Raw genomic sequence first — 20,405 nt, 5'->3', positions numbered from 1 at the left:
GATAGCCTCTGAAGGGAAAGCAAGCTGGTGGGGATTAACACAGTGAAGGCAGGGGGCTGTGCAGGCTGGAAATAACCCATTGGAAGGGAGAGAGGTGTTGATCTCCACCCCAGAGGTGACATCCAGGGAGCCGGAAGCCTGAGAGTGGGTTCCCTTACTGGACCATTGAGGGAAAATAGAGTTACAGTTGCCTGGAACTGTGACAGGGAAAAGGACTCCCCACTAACTCTTACCCTCTGCTGTCCATACCTCTCCAGCCATGCTGCTTAACCAGCTCCTTGACTCCAGGTTTAGTTCCATGGATACCCAATCCACACCCCATTCTACAATGTTAGGGTTTTTTTAAATTAATATTTGTTTTTATTAAATTGCGTGAGGTTCTAACCAAGAAGGCATGATTTAAAAAAAATGTAACCATGCTCCTACAGTAAGATTGGCAGTTAAATTAGTTTGGCTCACCTGGGAAGATAATTCCAATCCTTTTTAATGCTTGGATTTCTTCCATACTAAATATACCTGAAATCATAAAGCTGTATATTGAAAAAGAAAAGATGGTTTACTTAACTTTTATTCCATATAGAATACTGTAAAAAGTTGTTTGGATAACCACGGAATTATAGACTATGCAATGAATGATGCTAGACACCATTATGCCTGGGAAATCTGAAGAAAAACAAAAGAATTGCATACTCTGAAACGACTTGTAATACATTTTTTTCTTTCTGTTTTATGGTTTGTTGTGTGTCTTATGTTCTGTATGCACATATTCTGATCTTCGTATTACTTTAAAGAAAGTAGACAGGGAAGTGAGACAAAAAAGCATGTAGCAAGTAATGGGCACTGTAGTAAATGTTAAAAGAGGGATAGATTATTGTGAAATAGTAGGGAAAAGAATGACATGAAACTGTGTTCACATTTGAAGGATCAAACAAAATATAAGGGCTAAGCCAAAATAATTAACAGATTTCCTACTGATCAATTATTACTCTAGCAATTAATAACAAGGCAGATACATAGATAATAAATGAAAGATGGAAAAATACAGAACAACTTCAGATGAAAGAACTATGCAAAAAGGCATGTGTTCCTCTAGAAAGATTAAAGAAGTAGGAAGCTGGTTGAAAAGAACTCTGCTCAAATTATCAGTGCACAGACTTAGGTGGCAACACAAGGGAAAAAACAATGAAGGCTAACAAAGAATGTGTCTGTGGTCAGTTTCCATCAGAGACGATGAATCAGTTATATTAAATTTAGAGTTCCAATAAAATTTTGCTATTGTTTTGGCTAATTGACTTAAGGAGGGTCCAGGGGATTATCATATTGTCAGAGGTTTATTATCCTGGAAAAAGGGTTCTCTCTATAGATAATATGATGGCAGATTGCCAGTGCTCTTGTGGTCACTGTATCCTGCCAATGGAGCTAAGAAAGAGGGTTAAACACAGTGGTTACCATTAAAAAACTGACATTTTCCCTCTGTCTCCAAAGAATGGTATCTGATCTTTGGCAGTTGTTTCCTATTCTAAAAACTGTCGGCAAGTGCTGGTTGTTTACTGGCAACCAATGGATTCTGTTAACATGAGCACAACCAGTCTGAGCAATGGAATTCGCCTTCACAGTAAGCTATGAAAACAGTTTACTCCATTTGTCAGTGACAGAGGAGGGATGATCTAAAGCACTCAGCTTTGACTCAGGAGACTTAGGCTCAATTCCCAGCTCTGCCATTAACTACTTGGGAAATATTAATACTTCTGTATCTTACAGGTAGACATTGTAAGAATAAATCCACAAATACTTGAAAGGCAACCTGAAATTGTGTTGATAGCGACCATAAAAAGTAGCTAGTTAGGATAAAATACTACAGTATTATCAGTACTTAAGGCTATACTGAGCAAGACATTAAAAATTCTGGAATTTGGGCTTCTGTGGAGCTGAAAGTTCAATTCAGAAGCAGAATTTCTCCACATGAGGCTCATAGAAGTACTTGGCTTCAGAGGTGCTGACTTTCTAAATATGCCGGGGGGGGGGTCCTCCCCCCGGCTCTGCCCCAGGCCCCGCCCCCATTCCACCCCTTCCCCCAAGGCCCTACCCTGTCCCACCTCTTCCCACCCCCTCTCCCAAGCGTGCTGTGACATCACTCCTCCCCCTCCCCCCCCAGAGTCTCCTGCATGCTGTGGTACAGCTGATTGCAGCAGGCAGGAGGTGCTGGGAGGGAAGGGGAGGTGCTGATCGGTGGAGTTGCCAGCAGGCGGGAAGCACAAGGGGGAGGGGAGGGTGATATGGGGGCTGCTGGTGGGTGCTCAGCACCCACCATTTTTTTCCATGGGTGCTCCAGCCCTGGAGCACCCACGGAGTCGGTGCCTATGCTTGGCTTTATCAATATTCTTTAGTTTTTGCAGAAAAAAAAATCCAACCCCATTGACCAATATATAATTTTGGTCCAAATTTATAGTACTGCTAATTGAGTACCATATACTTAGAGCAGATATGGGCAGTTTTAACATCCCCATGTGTAGCCATTTCAGAATAAGAGTTTTTTCCTCCATACATGTAAACAGTCTAAATTCTGGTCACACCCAGAATTTTCATTGTACTAAGCACTGTATAAACGCAAAAGAACTGTGCCTGCCCAGAAGAGCTTACAATATCAGACAAAGGATGAGGGGAAACAGATGAATGGAGAGGTCAAGTGACCACCCAGTTGAGAAGTCACACTGCAGGTCAGTGGCAGGGCTGGGAATACAACCCAGGGATGAAATCCTAGCCCCACTGAAGTGAGTGGCAAAACTCGTTTGACTTCAATGGGGTCAGGATTTCACTCATGGTTTCCAGAGCTCCAGGTCAGTGTTCTATCTACTAGACCATACTGCCTCTCATACTACTAGTTCTAATGGCATACCCCATTTTAAGCACAGGGAATCACTCTAAAACCAGAGCCTTGCATGGTGTCAAGTATCAGAGGGGTAGCCGTGTTAGTCTGGTTCTGTAGAAGTAGCAAAGAATCCTGTGGCACCTTATAGACTGTTAGTCTATAAGGTGCCACAGGATTCTTTGCTACTTCTAAAACCAGAATGAAGTTCAGATGCAGGGAGGAAGGATTGGCCAGTGGTTAGAGTGGTTCAGTTCCTGTTCCTCCACAAGCATCCTCTATGGCACTGATCAACTCACTTTGTCTGTGCCTCAGTTCCCTATTTGTAAATTGAGGTTAATAGTATTTTCCTACCTCATGGGGGTGCTGCAAGGAGAAATACATTAAAGATTGTGACGTTCTCAGATACTATGGTGATGGAGGCCATTTTAAAGTACATTCTACATGTTAAAAGAATCCCCTCTATACCCATTTCTTTGGTGATTAGACTACTTTAGAGCAGATGGTCTCCATTTGTGGTCCATGGCTAGTCACTTGCTGCTATCTCTGCTAGTTTCTAGACTGGAGAGAAACAATGAGTGGGAAGGACAAAGTGGCAGCCTGCCCAGAGCAAGGGGACCTTTAAAATGTGAATCAAGAAATAAACTCAGAATCTGGCTATCTGCACCTTTAAACTGGTAAAGACACACAAATGGTACCTGCTTGGACATGGCACTTCAAACAAAAGGCTGGGTCTGGCATGGGGGCTCTGGGTTAAGACTAAAGCGCTCTTCTCCTGTCCCTCCTGCATTTTTCCTGAGATGATTGCAGGCAAGCCTTCTTAAATGGCCTCCTGGCTTGTCATTGGTTAGTGTCTCCTCCTGGCCCCTCTAGGCCCCTGGAGGAGTAAGTCTTGTTGGAAGTCCAGCCTGAGTGGGTTTTTTTCCTGAGCAGGGGGTATCAGGGTGCCAAAGCCTCCAGCATGGGGCAGAAAAGTCATGACAGAGTCCATCACAGGGAGATTAAAGGAGAAGAAATAATCAGGATTATTTTTTAAAACTTGTCCCATTCGGACTACATTAAACACTATCTGGCATGCTTTCCCCGTGTAGGAAATTGCTATAGTTGCCACAATGAAACTAAAGTGATTATGAATGACAGGAGAGTTGGGAGCTGGGGGAAACTCCACGCTCAAAGTTGGAGAACCCCCTGCTTCAGATAGCGCCGCAACATGTTTTATATGAAATCCAGCCACATCTCATTATTCAAGGATCTACTCTGAACTAGCTATAATTAAAATTAATTGTTTACAAATTATTTTCACGGGCATGTTCAAAGAGCCACACTGGCAACCTAGTGAAACCTCGATGTTGCCAGACCTTGAAATAGATCTTGATCTAGTGGGATAAGTCCCCAGGCTTCAGGTAGTTAAAACACTGCATAGCTATATGCTTTCCTACTTGCATAGCCTATGACACTGGTATACGGATGCCTATGCAGTAATGCAAACAACCTTCACCCAAACAGTATAAACTAACTGAACACAGAATTGGTAGTGAAATACATTTCTGGTTAAGAATTGTTACTATCTGGCTGTGATTCAGGGCCCTATATATCAGTGGGTCTCAAGGTTCCTGAACTTGAGGAAGCCCAATTGCTGTTAAAAGCCTTTTGCAAGGAGCTGAGTTTACGTTTTTAGGTTTAAAATTGTCTTTCCTTTTCAGCCTTAACCTTCAGTATTGCTGCTGCTATTCGTGGGGAACTTCAGGTACACAGTGGCCTGCAGAATATTGTTTGAGAAGCTCACAAAATACCGAGTAAATTGCATTTGTGGTAGTGGAAGAATGAATTATAGTCCTTGTAATGGGGGAAGGGAGGGAGGTAATGGGAGCATCACCCCCTGAGAACACTGTTTCTTTACAGAAGTGTTTTTCCATAGACACTTTGTAATATCAGTGATGGACCTCAGCAACTTTGGTCAACTGTTCCCCTTAAAAGTTACCGATAAAAGTCAAAGCAGTATGGATATTGGTAATGAGGCCAAAATGTGTAAGGAATATGGGAGATTAAGACCAAAATCTAAAATAGATAAAGCAAACTTACACCTAAGACATCACAGATCTCTAAGCACTGACCTGTACTATGCTCCCTTGTCTCCATCAACTGGAATATTGATTTTTACAGCCCATATTGTACAAAATAATTTCTCACCAGAGGGAGCAAAGTAAAAGCACAATAATGGGTTCATCAGCCCAACATGCATGTTCTGTAGTTGTAATTCAAGTAGGGGCTAAGGAAATGGAAGAGCCAATTTCTTTTACATCAATCAATTCTCAACATGATTTTCAGTTGTAAGGCTTCAAAGGAACAGATTTTCCCACTTTGCTAAAGCAGAGAAATGCTTGATAAGTATGTTTTCTCTTTTCGTGTTCCTAATCTGGAACTCTCTTTATGTACTGTAGATAGGTGCTATATAGTGCATGGAACACCTGTATGAAACCCTGAAGGAGGGGCGAATAGATAGAAAGAATTTTCAGACACTCCCAGAGACATTTTCAATGTTGCTTAAACTTTGCTCATCCTTGGGAATGTTATCAACAGAAGTTTATGGGTAAACTTTTCAAAAGCACATAAATCTTATATACAAAATCACCTAAGTCACTAGGTGAAAATCAATAGGACAACTACTTTTGAAAATTTCACCCTCCCGTGCTTTGTGCTTTCTACAAGGTACCCAGCTTTCTTCTTAGTTGCATATTCTCCTGAAATTGTTGTTTTTGTACTAGGATTTGCCCTTTTTTGGGGAGGGGGGGGTCAAGCAGGGGAAACAGTTATGTATTTCTCCTGACTTTCAATCTTGTCAGTCGCTTCCCAATCTCTCCTTAAATTTGGGGGCTCAATCCACTATCCTTATTCAAACAAACAATCTCCCACTGAAGCCAGGAATAATAATTTCAGCTTTGGGACCCTGAACTTTAGTGTCTGTTCCACCAACAGGTGTGTTACTAGCATCTCATTTCTGCTCCATTCTATTGAGAGTTGCATATGTAGCAACTCATGAAGCTTCTCTACATGTAACTGTAGATCATCTCAGGCGTTCCCAGATCAGCTCTCACTTTATCTTCCCCTCCTGCAGCTGCAAGTGCTAGCAATTCAGAATAGCTAGAGGGCTCATTGCCCCCTGCCGTGCTTCCCCAGAGAGACCAACAGGTGCACAAGCCTCTGCAAGAATCTGACTATGAAGCCTGATTCTCGGCTGCTGGCATCTGTAACTCTCAACCTCTGAAAAAAATGTGATCTGTAGGAGGGAAGGATTTCAAAAATGTGTAGCAATGAATTAACTAAAAAGCAGAGCAGTTCCATTTCATCACACATTATGAGTCATCATCACTTTAGAAATTCATGTCTGAATTTTCATGATTCACATTTGCTAAAACTTTTTACAGTCCTCTGATAAGGTTTATTAACATTAATAGTTTTTTGCTATAAAAACTATTTTTGCAGCAACCATCCTTTAAAATTCCTTTTCAAGCTACACCACTAAAGGGGTCAAATTTTCAATAGCACCTAAGTGACTCTACAAGCCTAAGTCCCATTTTCAAATCTGGGCCGAAGTCTCATTGAAAGTCCAGTGTGACTCAGATTTGTTACTTTCAGTGAGACTTGGGTTCTTTTTTCAGTGAGACTTGGACTCTGCAAGTCTACTAACTCCCTGCATGGACACTCTTATCCACATGAAAAGTTCCCTTTGGACAAAGTTAAAATTCACAAAGGCACTTTTAGAAGGGAACATGAGCATCTATGTCCACTTGGATAGGAAGCAGTCTGCAGGCAGTTCCTCTGGGTGTTTATCTGAAATCCCCCTCAGTATTTAGCATCCCTCCTCTTAATCACTTAAAGCACTTTATAAACATTAACCCTCAACACCACTTTTTGGAGAGGTAAGTCTCCACTTTACAGATAGAAAAACAGAGACAGAGGCGATGGTAATTTTTTTTAAGTGGCCTCTCTGATTATTTTGAGTGCCCAGTTTGAGATACCTTGGGCTCAATTTTCAGAGAACTGGAGGGCCTATAACTCTTTAAAAAAAAAACTAGAAACTGTAGGTGCTCAGCATCTCTGGGGAAAAAAATCAGATGCAAAGTATTTCAAGCTGGTTGCTTAAAAACTGACACCCAAAATTAGTGGACGTTTGAAGATTTTGGCCTAATTGATTTGCCCACAGTTGCACAGCAAGTCTTTGTCCGATTAGAGGTTAAAACCCCTGTCTCCTGACACCCAGACCCCCCACTGCAATTCTTAGACAGCAACTCTTAGTAGCAATGGTGTTAAAATAGAGGATTTTGTGTTTAAACAATCATGCATTTTAGTTAGTTAATTAGAAAAAGTGTGGACTTGAGTTTTTAACCTTCATTTTGATCTAAAATTTTAGATTTTTTTTCTCCCATTTAAAACTGCAAAGACCATCACATAGGTAAGAGAACCATGTCAATAACAAAAATTGTTTATCCATTTTTGGGGCCTTGTGACTGACATGCTAAAGACAACAATGACAGCAGAAACATTTAGGGAACTGCTAGCTATATCAGCTCCATTTATGTAGAAGTGTAATTTCATATTCTCTGTCTAATTTCCCTGTTATTTTCAGTGCAATTTAAAAACTATTTAAGGGAGAGGGTCCTGTTGCTAACAAAAAACAACGAATTATTCTGTGGCTATGCAATATGCACTCTTTTTTGCTCTCTCCTAATGTAAATTCTGAACAGCTCTTGGAGATTTTATACACCTACACAAGTTTCCATGAAACAAAAAAAACCCCACAATAGAAACTTCTTTACTCTTAATTCATCTAAGTAGTTCAATATGACTGAGGCACAAAAACTACTGCTGCTGGGTGGACAAACACACATTGAACCTTTGCTAGAATCAAATGATTGTCTCTAAAGCTGTCTGTATGTTGAGAACTAGATGGGTTTGACTAGTGTATTATCTTTCCTAGCACATTAAATAAAGTCTACATAACCTAATAGCAAAAGCTTTAAAACAAATGTATTAATAGGTAAGGAGGTGGGGGAGGAGGGAATTACCACTAAGGAAAGTCATTGCACATACACATCTTGCTACTAATCACTAATGTAAGTAGAAAGTGAAATACTTCCTCACATACAAAAGAGACTATTGTTTTGCTTTTGTACCATTCATCATATACAAAATAATCTCATACTAATCACTGTATTTATCAGCCTGTGACGAAGAAAAAAAAAATACAACCCAACAACTGCCACAACATCTTACAGCTGACAATTCAAGAGCGATCAATATAATGCCGGTCTCAGACTGCTAGAAGGATTAGATTTAACTGGAAAACAAGTAGTGCAGTTAACAGTTGGTATTGGGTCTAGTGTTAGGATTAGTAGGCAGTGCTAATCAGAAGAAATGTAGAAGATTAGGAGGTGCTGGTTCCCAGTAAGGTTTTCAAGCACATGTAAATATTGAAATTCATTGTGGGATTAAAATACCGCACGTCTAAAAGAGGTGGAATATTAAAGTAGCAGCTAGATTCAGTTGGGCTGTCCTCAACCTTCCCTTGAGGATTAGAGACTCTGCTTTTTCCAGCTTTGTAAAATTATGTAGTGTATCATAATGAAGGACACTAAATATGCTTTTACAATACCAAAGACAGGTACTGAGAAATGCATTACTGTGATATAAGGCAGTTAGGTTAGGGGGAAAGAGATTCTGGTTACCAGGAGCTGGTCTAACACAGGGTGCATAACTGCACATCAAAGTGCTTAGAAAGGGAAGATAATGTGAATTGCTAAGATACTTAACGCATGTATCTTTCACACACTAACAAGACTCGGGTGCACCTTAACGCATTGGTTTCTGGTTCTTTATGGCAGTTCTAAGATTACCTTCATGTTCCATTCTGCTTAAGTCATCAATTACCAAAGACAAATAAAGATCCCCAGTGTTAATGCTGAAGCTAAAGCTGTGCAAAAAAACATGAAAGATTTAATTAAAAAAAAATTCCTCGATTTTTTTTAAAGTCTAAATGTGAAGTTTGGATGAGTAATTTCAATGAAACATTTCAACCAACTCTATCTGTAACACTGTGCTGCCTGACTCACTTTCTTTTCCATATGGAAGTCTCTGTCCCAAGGATTCTCAACACCTCAACCGGCACTGCCAAGGTTAGGCTGCGAGCCATATGTAGGCCTCTATTCAGTCAGTAGTGTGATGTCTAAAGGGGACACTGCGGGCCGGATCTTCCATTGACTGGATGCTGCCTTGTGTCATTTGGCAGGGACATAAACCCAAGCCTTTCTCACCCATCCAACCCTTTTCCAGAGATTCTCCACAGAGCTGAGGATGACAGGTCAATGGTATCCACACCTCGCTGCCTGCCCACTCCTTCACCAGCCTGCCTAGAATACATCTCTCCCCTAGGAGGGGCCTCTAAGGGTACGTCTACATTGCAATTAAACAGCTGCAGCTGGCCCATGTCAGCTGTCTCAGGCTGGGCTAAGGGGCTGTTTAATTGTGATGTAGCTGTTTGGGCTTAGGCTGAAGCCCAAGCTCTGGGATCCTACCCGCCTTATGTTTAATTGCAGTGTAGACATACCCTAAGGAGACCAGGTGTTGCTGACCCACCACCACCTCCTTTCCACAAGGGAATGGAGAAATATACACTGTGAGAGCGCCCTCTATACGTTTACCTGGGGATTGCCGGGCAAGGGGGTGGTGGGGAATGATCTCAGCCAAATCTATGTAACTATTTTCTAATGCTCATTTTCACTGAAGTGCTTCTGGTGCATTTAGCTGCACTTTTAGCTTCCATTGATTTTGCTTTTCTTCTTTTTCTCCTCAGAATGAACTCCTTTCTCCTTCTGCTACTGGCACCTGAAAAATCACCGATTTATGAGAGTTATAAAACAGTCATATTAAATAATAGAGGTGAACGCACTGTGTGTGATTTCTGCAAAAGTCTTTTCAGAAGAGATAAATTTATTCACTGCATTATGGAACAGTTTGAGAAAACAAGATCATACAATGTACAGCAGTGCCTCTATATTTAAATTGTGTCATTTCTATTCATGAGCACTCTGATTATATACACTGCAAAAATCATCAGTAAGAAATAAATAATTCTGCCAAATTAATAGTTGTTGATTTTTTACCTACAAATGTAAGTAGCATCTCATTCACACTAGATAAAGTTGCCATAATTTGGATGCATGGATAATGTTGGTTCAAGCCTATAAAGCATACTGAGTGAGTTATTCATCTGCATTTTCTTAGTATTAAACATTTTCTTTCAAAATAATAATGAAAAAGTTATGTAGTGAGTTAAGATTGGACGAGGAATACTTTAATTTGAAAGGTTTGGTGGCTAAGACTTCCACAAGTGGGCGGAGAGAAATAAATGGCTAAAAATGCACAGCTTGGGTTGAAAGGGGGGAATTTGGGGGAATATTGCTAAACTGTCCCTGCCAAAGAGGATTTATCCCAAGCTCATGAAATACACTTCTGACAAATAGTTTTGGTTTATGCCCTCGAAATGCACCAAGCCGCATGAACTACTACTAATGTAATTGGATAACAGTACCAACCTGCCACTACAAGAGTGCCCACTGCACCAAGTCTGGGGACTACTCCATTTGAACTATGTGGGCAAGTTGGGACAAATGCCTCATAACATGAAGTTACTTAGCAGGAAGCCCAACCTAATATCGTATATTTAAGCCAAATGCATTTTATTGAGCTACTGTATGTTGAGTATGAGTTGAGTATGTTGAGCTACTGTATGTTGATGAGTGCAGTACATACACTAGACTTATCAATACACAAAACACATTACACACCCTTAAGGAATTTGTCTGATTTGAATCAACAATTTATTCTCCTAAAATCAAATAATTTCCAGAACATTTCAAAAATGAATGCATAGCTGAATATCTTAAGGACACCTTGTTTGCAAAGCGGCCAGACAATACAGAGCAGAGAATTAGGTATTGCAGGCAAAGCAAAATCAAGAAACAGCTGCACACACGTGCAATATGACAGATATTAGTAAAATAGGGGTAAAATAACAAACAGAAAAAATAGAAAAAAAAACGAACTGACAACAAAATCTCAATTCACAGTAAAGATTTTGGAAACCCATTTGCACATACACCTCTACTTTGATATAATGCTGTCCTTGGGAGCCAAAAAATCTTATCACATTATAGGTGAAACCGTGTTATACTGAACTTGCTTTGATCCACCGGAGTGTGCAGCCCCACTCCCCCGGAGCACTGCTTTACCGCGTTATATCCACATTTGTTTTATATCGGGTGGCGTTATATTGAGGTAGCGGTGTAAATTGGAAAACACAATTCTTGTATTAGCAATTGATGAAGAAATAATATACCTTAAACCTCTAGTACATCTGAAAGTATTTCCTTTGGTTCAAAGCTGATAATCCTGTAACAGCCGGTAACTAAATGGTGACTTGTCAGACTTGCTCTGAATGCAGAACGTTTGCACAGTTCTTTACTAACCCAAAGTCATTATCAAAACTATCAAAATTACAGTAACTAGATTTACTGCAGCATAAATTGTTGTTTTAGCCATTTAAATGTTTAGTGAACATAACAAGATTGGATTGGTTTTCAAGGGTTACTAGCATAAATATACCCTCACACATACAGTACACTTTGTCAATTTCAGCTTCCCATAAATCAAATATACAACCAATCATCCTTTTATGCTAGATATTAATGGCAATTCCATTATTCAAATCTAGCTAGTGTGGATTTTCCCTTCATAGGAATGTAAAGCAGTTCTGAGTAGACTTTTAAGTAGGCAATGGAAGATTCTAATCTTACTAAAATCCTCTTACTATAACTTTAGAGCAGGCAACGATGAGGGGTTCTGCATTTCTCAGTTTATCTAGTCTGTGAAGAAGGGAGTTTTTAATTCCTGTAACCAGTGAAATATTAGAAATCCTTTTGCATGCTTAAAGGACTGTATCCTTCCTTAATAACATAAGAGACACTCGGTGTAATTGTTTTTGCTCATGTTTCAGTAAGAAGAGATACAATTCTTCAGTATGTTACAATTAAAGGTTCTTATCACTATACAAACCTCTTTCAGAGAATTACTAAAATGAGTTTGCAAGTTGTCTAATTTTCTGCTTAAAACTAAATTTTTACACTCAGTGCAAAATGAAGTGAAACTGTAAATCAGGGGTCGGCAACCTTTCAGAAGTCGTGTGCCGAGTCTTCATTTATTCACGCTAATTTAAGGTTTCGTGTGCCAGTAATACATTTTAATGTTTTTAGAAGGTCTCTTTCTATACATCTATAATATATAACTAAACTATCGTTGTATGTAAAGTAAATCAGGTTTTTAAAGTGTTTACGAAGCTTCATTTAAAGTTAAATTAAAATGCAGAGCCCCCTGGACCAGTGGCCAGGAGCTGGGCAGCGTGAGTGCCACTGAAAATCAGCTCGCGTGCCGCCTTTGACACACGTGCCATAGGTTGCCTACCCCTGGTGTAAAATATACATATATTTATGTCATCTACCAAGCTCCAATTCAAATAAACAAAATAGAAAACTTAGCTATCATTTACACAGCACAATCTGTTCTGCCACTGGTTTTCTTCTCTCCCCCATCTTCCCTCAACCTCTCACTCTATGAACACAGAAACATGGGAACTAAGAGGATTTATATTTCAATAATTCATCTCTTTTACAGTCATTTCTAACTATGCACCAAAGTTCATCCACAGTGCTAGCCCGATTTAGCTGATTCAAATAGTATTTTAAACAGTGTTCTGTAGTGATGGTCACAAAAGGCTTATAGGAAACTTTGCACAGCTGTGTTTATGTCAAAAACTGCTCTATAGCACATGATGAAACTCTACCCTGTCTGAGGGGGACACAATACCAGCCATCTCCTACCCAAATGCTACACTTATTTTGTAGAACTGCTCCTGCACAAAAGGCTTATTTTTCATTTCTGTGTCTATGTCTGTGGGTATGAAAGGAGGGCTACAAAAGAATTCTTCCATGGACAATAAGCAGATCAGTACATTTTTTTTTAAATGGTGAGGAGCCCTGCTGCAGTAGAAGCTGACTTAACTTGTGAAAAGTAAATCCTGCAGCATGGGCTGCGGGACTGGCTCATCTGATCCTACAGCCATGTCAGCTCAAGATCAGATCCCATTAGGTTTCAAAAGCCAAGTGTAGACTGGTCTTTCACCTGTATTGGTGGCCACCAAAGATCACCTTACAAGATGTGATGCTGCCCATTCAGCTAGTGCAGAGGTGGGCAAACTACGGCCCGTGGGCCCCTTCTGCCCAGCCCCTGAGCTCCTGCCCTGGGAGGCTAGCCCTTGGCCTCTCCCCTGCAGCCTCAGCTCACTGCACCACCGGCACAATGCTCTGGGCGACGGGGCTGCGAACTCTTGCCGGACAGCGCAGCTGCAGAGCCCGGGCCTGACCTGGTCTCTGTGCTGCGCGGTGGTGTGGCTGGCTCCAGCCGGGTGGCGCGGCTGCCTGTCCTGGTGCTCTGGGCAGCGCGGCTGTAGCGCCGCCAGCCATTGGTGCTCCAGGCAGCGCGGTAAGGGGACAGAGAGCGGGGAGGGGGTGGATAGAGGGCAGGGGAGTTTGGGGTGGTGGTCAGGGGTATGGATAGGGGTCGGGGCGGTCAGAGAGCGGAGAACAGGGTGGTTGTATTGGGTAGGGGTCCCGGGGGGGGGGGCAGTCAGGAATGAGAGGAGGGGTTGGATGGGGCAACAGGGGGCAGTCAGGGGCAGGGGTTGCGGGGCTGTCAGGGGACAGGGAGAAGGGGTGGTTGGATGGGGCAAGGGTCCAGGGGGGGCAGTCAGGAATGACAAGGGGGGTTGGATGGGGCGGCAGGGGCAGTCAGGGACGGGGGTTCTGGGGGCTGTCATGGGACAGGGAACGGGGGGGGATTGGATGGGGCAGGAGTCCCGGGGGAGGGGCATCAGGGAGCGAGAAGCAGGAGGGGTCGGATAGGGGCTGGGGCCAGGCCACACCTGGCTGTTTGGGGAGGCACAGCCTCCAATAACCAGCCCTCCATACAATTATGGAAACCTGATGCGGCCCTCAGGCCAAAAAGTTTGCCCGCCCCTGAGCTAGTGGCTTTCTTCCTTCTGCGACAGTAATGAACTTGTATTCCAACCTAGTGATGATGATCCTTTGCAACAATGTCTCTTGGTTGACTTGTACAACTGATATTCTAATCAACTGCAGTCATGGTAAAGATCACATAGCACTTTCTTCAGGGTTAAAATCCCTCTCTTGTGTTCTGGGGAAATTCCAGTTCAGATAACCCTATTCCATCTACCTAAAATTCCCTCGTAGTTTCAGTATAATCCCTGCTTTTCACAAAGCTGTTGTGAGGGTAAATTAATCTTTATTAAATGCTTTCAGAATTCGTACTGAAACTGCCATGATCAACAAGTATGGATTTAATTAGTGAAAAGACTTGAGTGGTTGACCAGGAGATGGATATACTCTTGGAGGTCAATGTAGAGAGTTCCTGTAGAGAATCCCCAGTGTTCTTACACTTGAGGTCGTGTTTATTGCAGCAGTAGATTGTAACAGACTCAGTGCAGTTAATGAGAGAAAATCTATAGCTTGAAAATTTTTAAACTCCCTGGGAAAAAAGGTATCTGAAAATTTAGATTCTTTATGTTGACTGCCTGCTTGAGAACCCAAGCTCTCTTTTACTGCTGCACAAAGGCTTCAGTGTGCGGAGGTAGGGTTGGGAAAACTCAAGCTCTCACATAACCTAGAGCCATTCCCGTGACTTTGGATACCTAAGAGAAACAGGAACAATTTGCTTAAAGTCAACAAAGTAGAAACCAAATACTGAAAATACATGAGAAAAGAATTGACACTTCTGTAGAGATGCTACAGTGTTTTGTTTGTGAAGAAAAGGGCTGCTGAAGTGAAGACTCATTCTGGGATATGGGAACCGTCAGTAGTTTAGTAACCAGCTGCAGTACCACAAATGAATTTTCTTGGTCAAGCTTATATTTTCAAATCCACTGAAGTGGAGATTGATTGCATCAAAGACTGAGGAAGGCACAAGAGACATGTTGAAAGTGGAGCTGGACGAAAGAAAACAAATATTGAGAACATTATTTTATTTGGTTTACAGTGCAGACCAGCACTGGCTCATTTAAAATAGGTGTGTGGTTTTTTGTGTATATGCCACATAGATATTATTCATGTTATTGAAATAATATATGTGGTGAAGAGTTATGTTTTGCATTACATGTTTTTGGAGAATTTGGTTAGGAATATGTTGAAATAACTTTATTGGGCATCATATTTATGACATGTCTATTCTTGAAGTTCTATTTTGAGATCAGTCAGAATTTATATTCATATTGCACATTTGGAGAATATATATATATATATATATATATATATATATATATATATATAAATAAATAAAAGATGCTCAGTGTTGTTGGTTATGTTGTGGGAGTCCTCTTTAAATACATTAAAAAAAAAGTCTTAAAAGTTGCAAGAACTGGGCACCCTGCTACAGACTGAGATAGCTTGCTACCCCACTCTTTGTGAAGTGCTGATGCACATTTGCTCAGCAAATCTTCTGTGTGCAATGAAGATTTTCCCCTCAACTTTTTTATACGCGGAGCCTAATAAAGCGTCTTGGTTTACAATTGTTTTTATTTAAGAGGAATATAATGTTTTATTATGGATACAAAATTTTGAGCATGTGTATAAATATACATGTGACTAGAGAGTATGTATAAACTGGTTCTAATTCAGCCCCACTTTTTCACAATAGTCCATGTCCACAACAATGTGATTTACAGTAATGCCTATTACTTTGTAATTTCTGATCTCTGGTGATGGTGAACATAATTCTTACTGCCTTCCTTTATGAATGTGATGCTTTATTTGTAAGGTTTCCCCCTCCCCACTGAAAATCTTGATCTTGCTGTGAAGAAACTCAACACTGTTAGAGAAAAATTTAGTGCTAAGATACTCTGACCTTTATAATGATCCTGTTTCTGTTGTTATGATAGAAAAATATATTGTAACATGCAAAGTCCCTGGGGTTCCAGTTAGAAAAAGCCATCTTCCAGTAACAGCATACTGTGATCAATAACATTTTCTTAATATGTTATATTACCTCTCACTGAAAATCTCTCACTTGACATTTCAGACTGCATGGGGGGAAATTCCTGACAAAACCCAAAATGGTAAACGAGATGCCGCAAATTAATTCTATCCCATGGTGATCTTTCCTTTCTTGAACAGTTTGACAAGTCTGGGTCATCTGACTTCAGCTGAAGATTTTGCAGCTTGAAACAGAGGTATCTGCTCCATCTACCATAGTGATTGTTATTTTAGTCTGGGTAATTTTGTGTTGAAATATGTTGTATGGTTTAAATTTCTCCTTTCATCGGAGACCACAATCTATAGGTTTTGAAACATTAAATTTAGGAAAGAGATGCATAGGCCTCATATACATTTTAAAATACGTATCTTTTAAGCCAGAATCCTGAACATAAGTGTAGTTCACTTTCAAATCTACTGTGCCATGATGAATATCTGTTACTCTGTACAGAGGTGGATCCTGAGAAGCACTGAGTACCTACAACATCAATTGAAAGAGCTCAGTTCTGCACTATTGAAGTCAACGGGTGCTTTCCTGTAATAAGTACTATTATTAAGCACCCCAGTTCTAGGTACTAACCCACATTGCTACATCAGCAACAGCAGGATCAGGCCTGCCAGTGTTAAAAGCAATAGTAGCACCTCAGCATCTCTCAGAGGCCCCATCCTGCAAAAATTTAGGCATGTGCAGAATTTGGTCAATGGGACTAATGGCATGCATATAATCATGCGTGCACCCAAATCTTTTCAGGATCAGAGTCAGAATCAGTACCTACAACAGAAAGAATAAGTGGTGCACAGTTTTTTAATATTTATGCTATGATAATACCCATTGTCCTCAGTGTTTCTCAAACACATGGGAAGATGCTGTCCTTTCTCAGCTGAATTTAGTCTAAGGTGTAAATCCAACAAAGTACTTAAGCACACACACAACTTTAAGTCCATGGAGTAGTCCAACTGAACACAAAGGGACTGTTCATGCGTTTACAGTGAAGAAGGTGCTTAAGTGCTTTAATGAATAAGAGTCTAAGAAGAAAAGTGGAATATGAAGAGTCAGGGGAGAAGGATACAATTATTAATATACAGTTATAATTCCCGCAACCCATTAAATGTATAAAGTAAGTGCCAACATCCCCCCCCCCATCCATCCCACAAGCCATTACTGAAAGATTGAGTTCCTCTACGCACTGTGGCAGAAATGAGTCTGGCAAAGCGATCAGGAGTTCCTTCATCTCAGGAAACAGGTCCACTGATGAGAGGCAACGCAGAAGAAGATACGGCAACATTTGTTGCAAGAAGTAAGCAAACAAACATGTGAGGCTCACGCCACTAATGGAGCAAAAGTACAGGTGTGACATAAGAGCAAACTAGAAGGGAATGACAGAAATGTGAAATGCTTTGAGGGTAAGGTCAATTAAAAAAAAAAAAAAACTATCCAGCAAAACTCCATATAATTTGCATGCACAAAATATCCTCTGTGGTGAACGATTTCATTTGTAATAAATAAAATCTGCAATCCAGGCAACATCATGGCCTGATGACTCATGATCCATTCATAATTATCACTCATCTCAGACCTAAATGAGCTCATTATTATTAAAGCTGGCAAAAATATTTTAAACTGCTCTTGTAAAAGGAACTTAATTTAAAAAGATATCACGTTTCCAGGCTTTGTTTCTAGTTCTAAACCTTGACTGTGTAAGATGGCAGCCTCATAGCAACCTTCATGTGTCTTTCCTTTGACTTCTAACAAGTGATTTAGATACAAGCATCTAATCTGTATAGTAACACAAAACATTAGAAACTATACTTCTCTGGTTTAAAAGCAACCTATTAACATTGCAGAGATAACAATTTTATACCATAAACATACATACATATTTTGACCTTTTTACAGTGTCTTTTTCCCAAGGAACTAAAAATATTTAATGGTTTCTGGAGGTCTCACAGCACCCCTGTGAATTAGAAGGATAGACTCTCCATTTTAAGAGACAAGGAAGCTGAGGCATAGTAGTTACAAAGGAAGCATGTGCCTCAGTTTCCTTGGGAATAGAACCCAAATATAACTCGCAAGCCTGGAGTTACAATGTGGTGGCTAGAATTGTGGCTATCGATAGAAGCTATATATAAATACATAAATCAACAGGACCATAGTACTTAAGCAATGTTCTCCCTTTCACTTACAGAATTTAGGCAGGCAACTCCTGATCAGCATTCATAGAATATTTGTTAGTATTTCCTGTGTCTCAGCTAGAGAAAATTCACTTCCCTTCCTGAAATCATGCTACTAGCTCATTGTGCAATACTGGGAGTGTATATGGAGCATGATTCTTCCCAGAACGATACTCTGTTTAGCAGATTTGCAGACGTGATTAGATTGCCTCACCTTAACATGTATAACAATGTTTATTGGGCAAAAAAAAAAATCCAATCTCTTTTTAAGATATAGAGCTCTGAATTTTTCTGGATAAGTGAATCTCCCACTGTGTGAAGGAGAGTTACTGCTTAGTTTCTGTGCCATATGCCAATACATATCAGATTAGACGCCTACTTAAGTTTATAGATACCGGACGACAGTGCAGCTAGCCTTTTCAACTTTGTTTTACTTGCTTTTCTCCCCAACTGACTGAGTCAATGAAAACTAAAATCTTTGCTTCAAACCACCTAAGACGCAGAACAGAAATTTTAAAGCAGCAAGGCTGTGTCAGAGATAAAAGCAGAGTTGTTACACTTCTGGCTTCGGTACAGAGGATGGAGACGTTCTTGTGGCCCCTTTTGTTTCTCCACATTATATTGTCAGTTGTTCTTTACCTTATAGATTACACACAGTATCACATTAGATGTGACCCACTGTTTCACTGCAACATATAGCTAAAAGCCACGCTGTTCAGTGGTAGAGCAGACAAGCATCTAATGGCATGTGGTCAATAGAAGTCTCACTTTATCGTTTACATGCCTCGCCCACACTTTCCTCAGGTGGCAAGTACTCTGTAAAGCAATTATTCTGCTGGGCTGAAGGAGCCACAGCTATTAAAACAACTGCATTACAATCACAGCTCTCGCACTCGTTTCCTCCATTTCAAATTACGTTGTTTTTTAATGCTACATATAGTCAAAACTGATGTCAGTTTGAATCGAGGACCAAAGGTTCCTATGTAACTGCCCACTTAGAATACTGAAGTTGAATTTCCATACTCTGCAGCATAGTCAGGATTTATAACGCCTCGAACAAGATGTGCAAACAGCCCTCCACCCCCACATAAAAGATTAAAATGTATTTTAAGGGAAGCAACAAAGACTGAGAACATGTGAAAATGGGTCAGAAAGACCAAAGGGTCATTCATGCTCTCAGCCCACTACAGCAGTGGACAAAGTTCATCTTGGAAAAAGGAGACAGACTCAGACACCTTAGAAAAAAATTATGATTCCAGATGAAAGTCAGCGTAAGGGGAGGGAGTAATCCAGAAACTAACAATGTCATATTTCAGACTTCATACGAATATACACATGACAACTTTATTAATAGATTATAATTTGCTCTAACAAAACCACAAGAGTTCTCCTATCATCAGGTAACAGGCACAGTACATTGTTTCAGAAATATCAGCAGGAGGAATGTCATAATATCTTTACTTCAGTAGCCAGCCAAGGACCATCCTTGGAACATCAGAGGAAGGTTTTTTACTTTCATATCAAGTGCATTATGCTGCCACATGCCCAGCGAATTTAACTTGTGATATTACCGTGACAAAAAATACATTCGTTTGTATTGTACGAATGCAAATTCCTCTCATTTAGCCCATTTTCCCTCCTCTTAGCTGTACTTTCCCCATCTCACTCTATTTAATACTCTCCCTCAGACTTCCCTGACTCCTGTTTGCCTCTTGATCCGCTGTTTTCATCTCCTTCCCTGCACATATCAAGCCAAGGTACTTCCACATGAAACTCCAGCCACCCTGGCCATAGTACTAGTTGTTGTTGGACCACTGCAACAGGGACTCTTCTCTCTTTCCTCCCTCCCCACCCACCAATGAGCCAGTCAGCAAAGCAGGCAGGAGATCTCTTCCTCTCCCTGCTGACCTTTCCATCAGCTGACACACCCCTGGCCAGGCTGTTTGGCACAGTATCCATACTCGGTCTGTCTCCTGGATGGTGGCCCAGGATATGCTCTACCAACACATACAGAAACAGAGCTATTTTTTAAATACATAGTTGAACATTTACTTTTACTACAACTAGAATACAATTCCAGGTGAAAACCTTACTCACAATTCTGGTTTATTTTTCAAAAACATTTATTTTATATTTATATAGATGGGCTACGATCATATTTCATTTTTAATCTTTGTTGCCAGTAAAATGATTCCATTTTACATATCTCTCTG

The 20,405-nt window shown here is 40.6% G+C and overlaps 1 protein-coding gene across 4 annotated transcripts in view; it reads right to left on the bottom strand.

The window, feature by feature from the left end:
* The window catches only part of KLHL29 (kelch like family member 29), a 544,314-nt gene that overhangs the window by 440,117 nt on the left and 83,792 nt on the right, over nt 1–20,405 (bottom strand). Inside the window, exon 1 of one of the 4 annotated variants that reach the window (XM_039532521.1) lies at nt 9,565–9,673. The exons of the other annotated variants lie outside the window; for them this stretch is intronic. The gene's annotated coding sequence lies outside the window, so the exon portion shown is untranslated. Of the gene's footprint in view, nt 1–9,564; nt 9,674–20,405 lie in introns of those variants that run through there. 4 annotated transcript variants of the gene reach the window in all.

This window comes from Mauremys reevesii, linkage group 3 (genome assembly GCF_016161935.1).
Source record: "Mauremys reevesii isolate NIE-2019 linkage group 3, ASM1616193v1, whole genome shotgun sequence".
Taxonomy (NCBI): domain Eukaryota; kingdom Metazoa; phylum Chordata; order Testudines; family Geoemydidae; genus Mauremys; species Mauremys reevesii.
The sequence above is the reverse complement of the archived record's forward strand: the minus strand, read 5'-3'. Positions and strand labels throughout refer to the sequence as shown.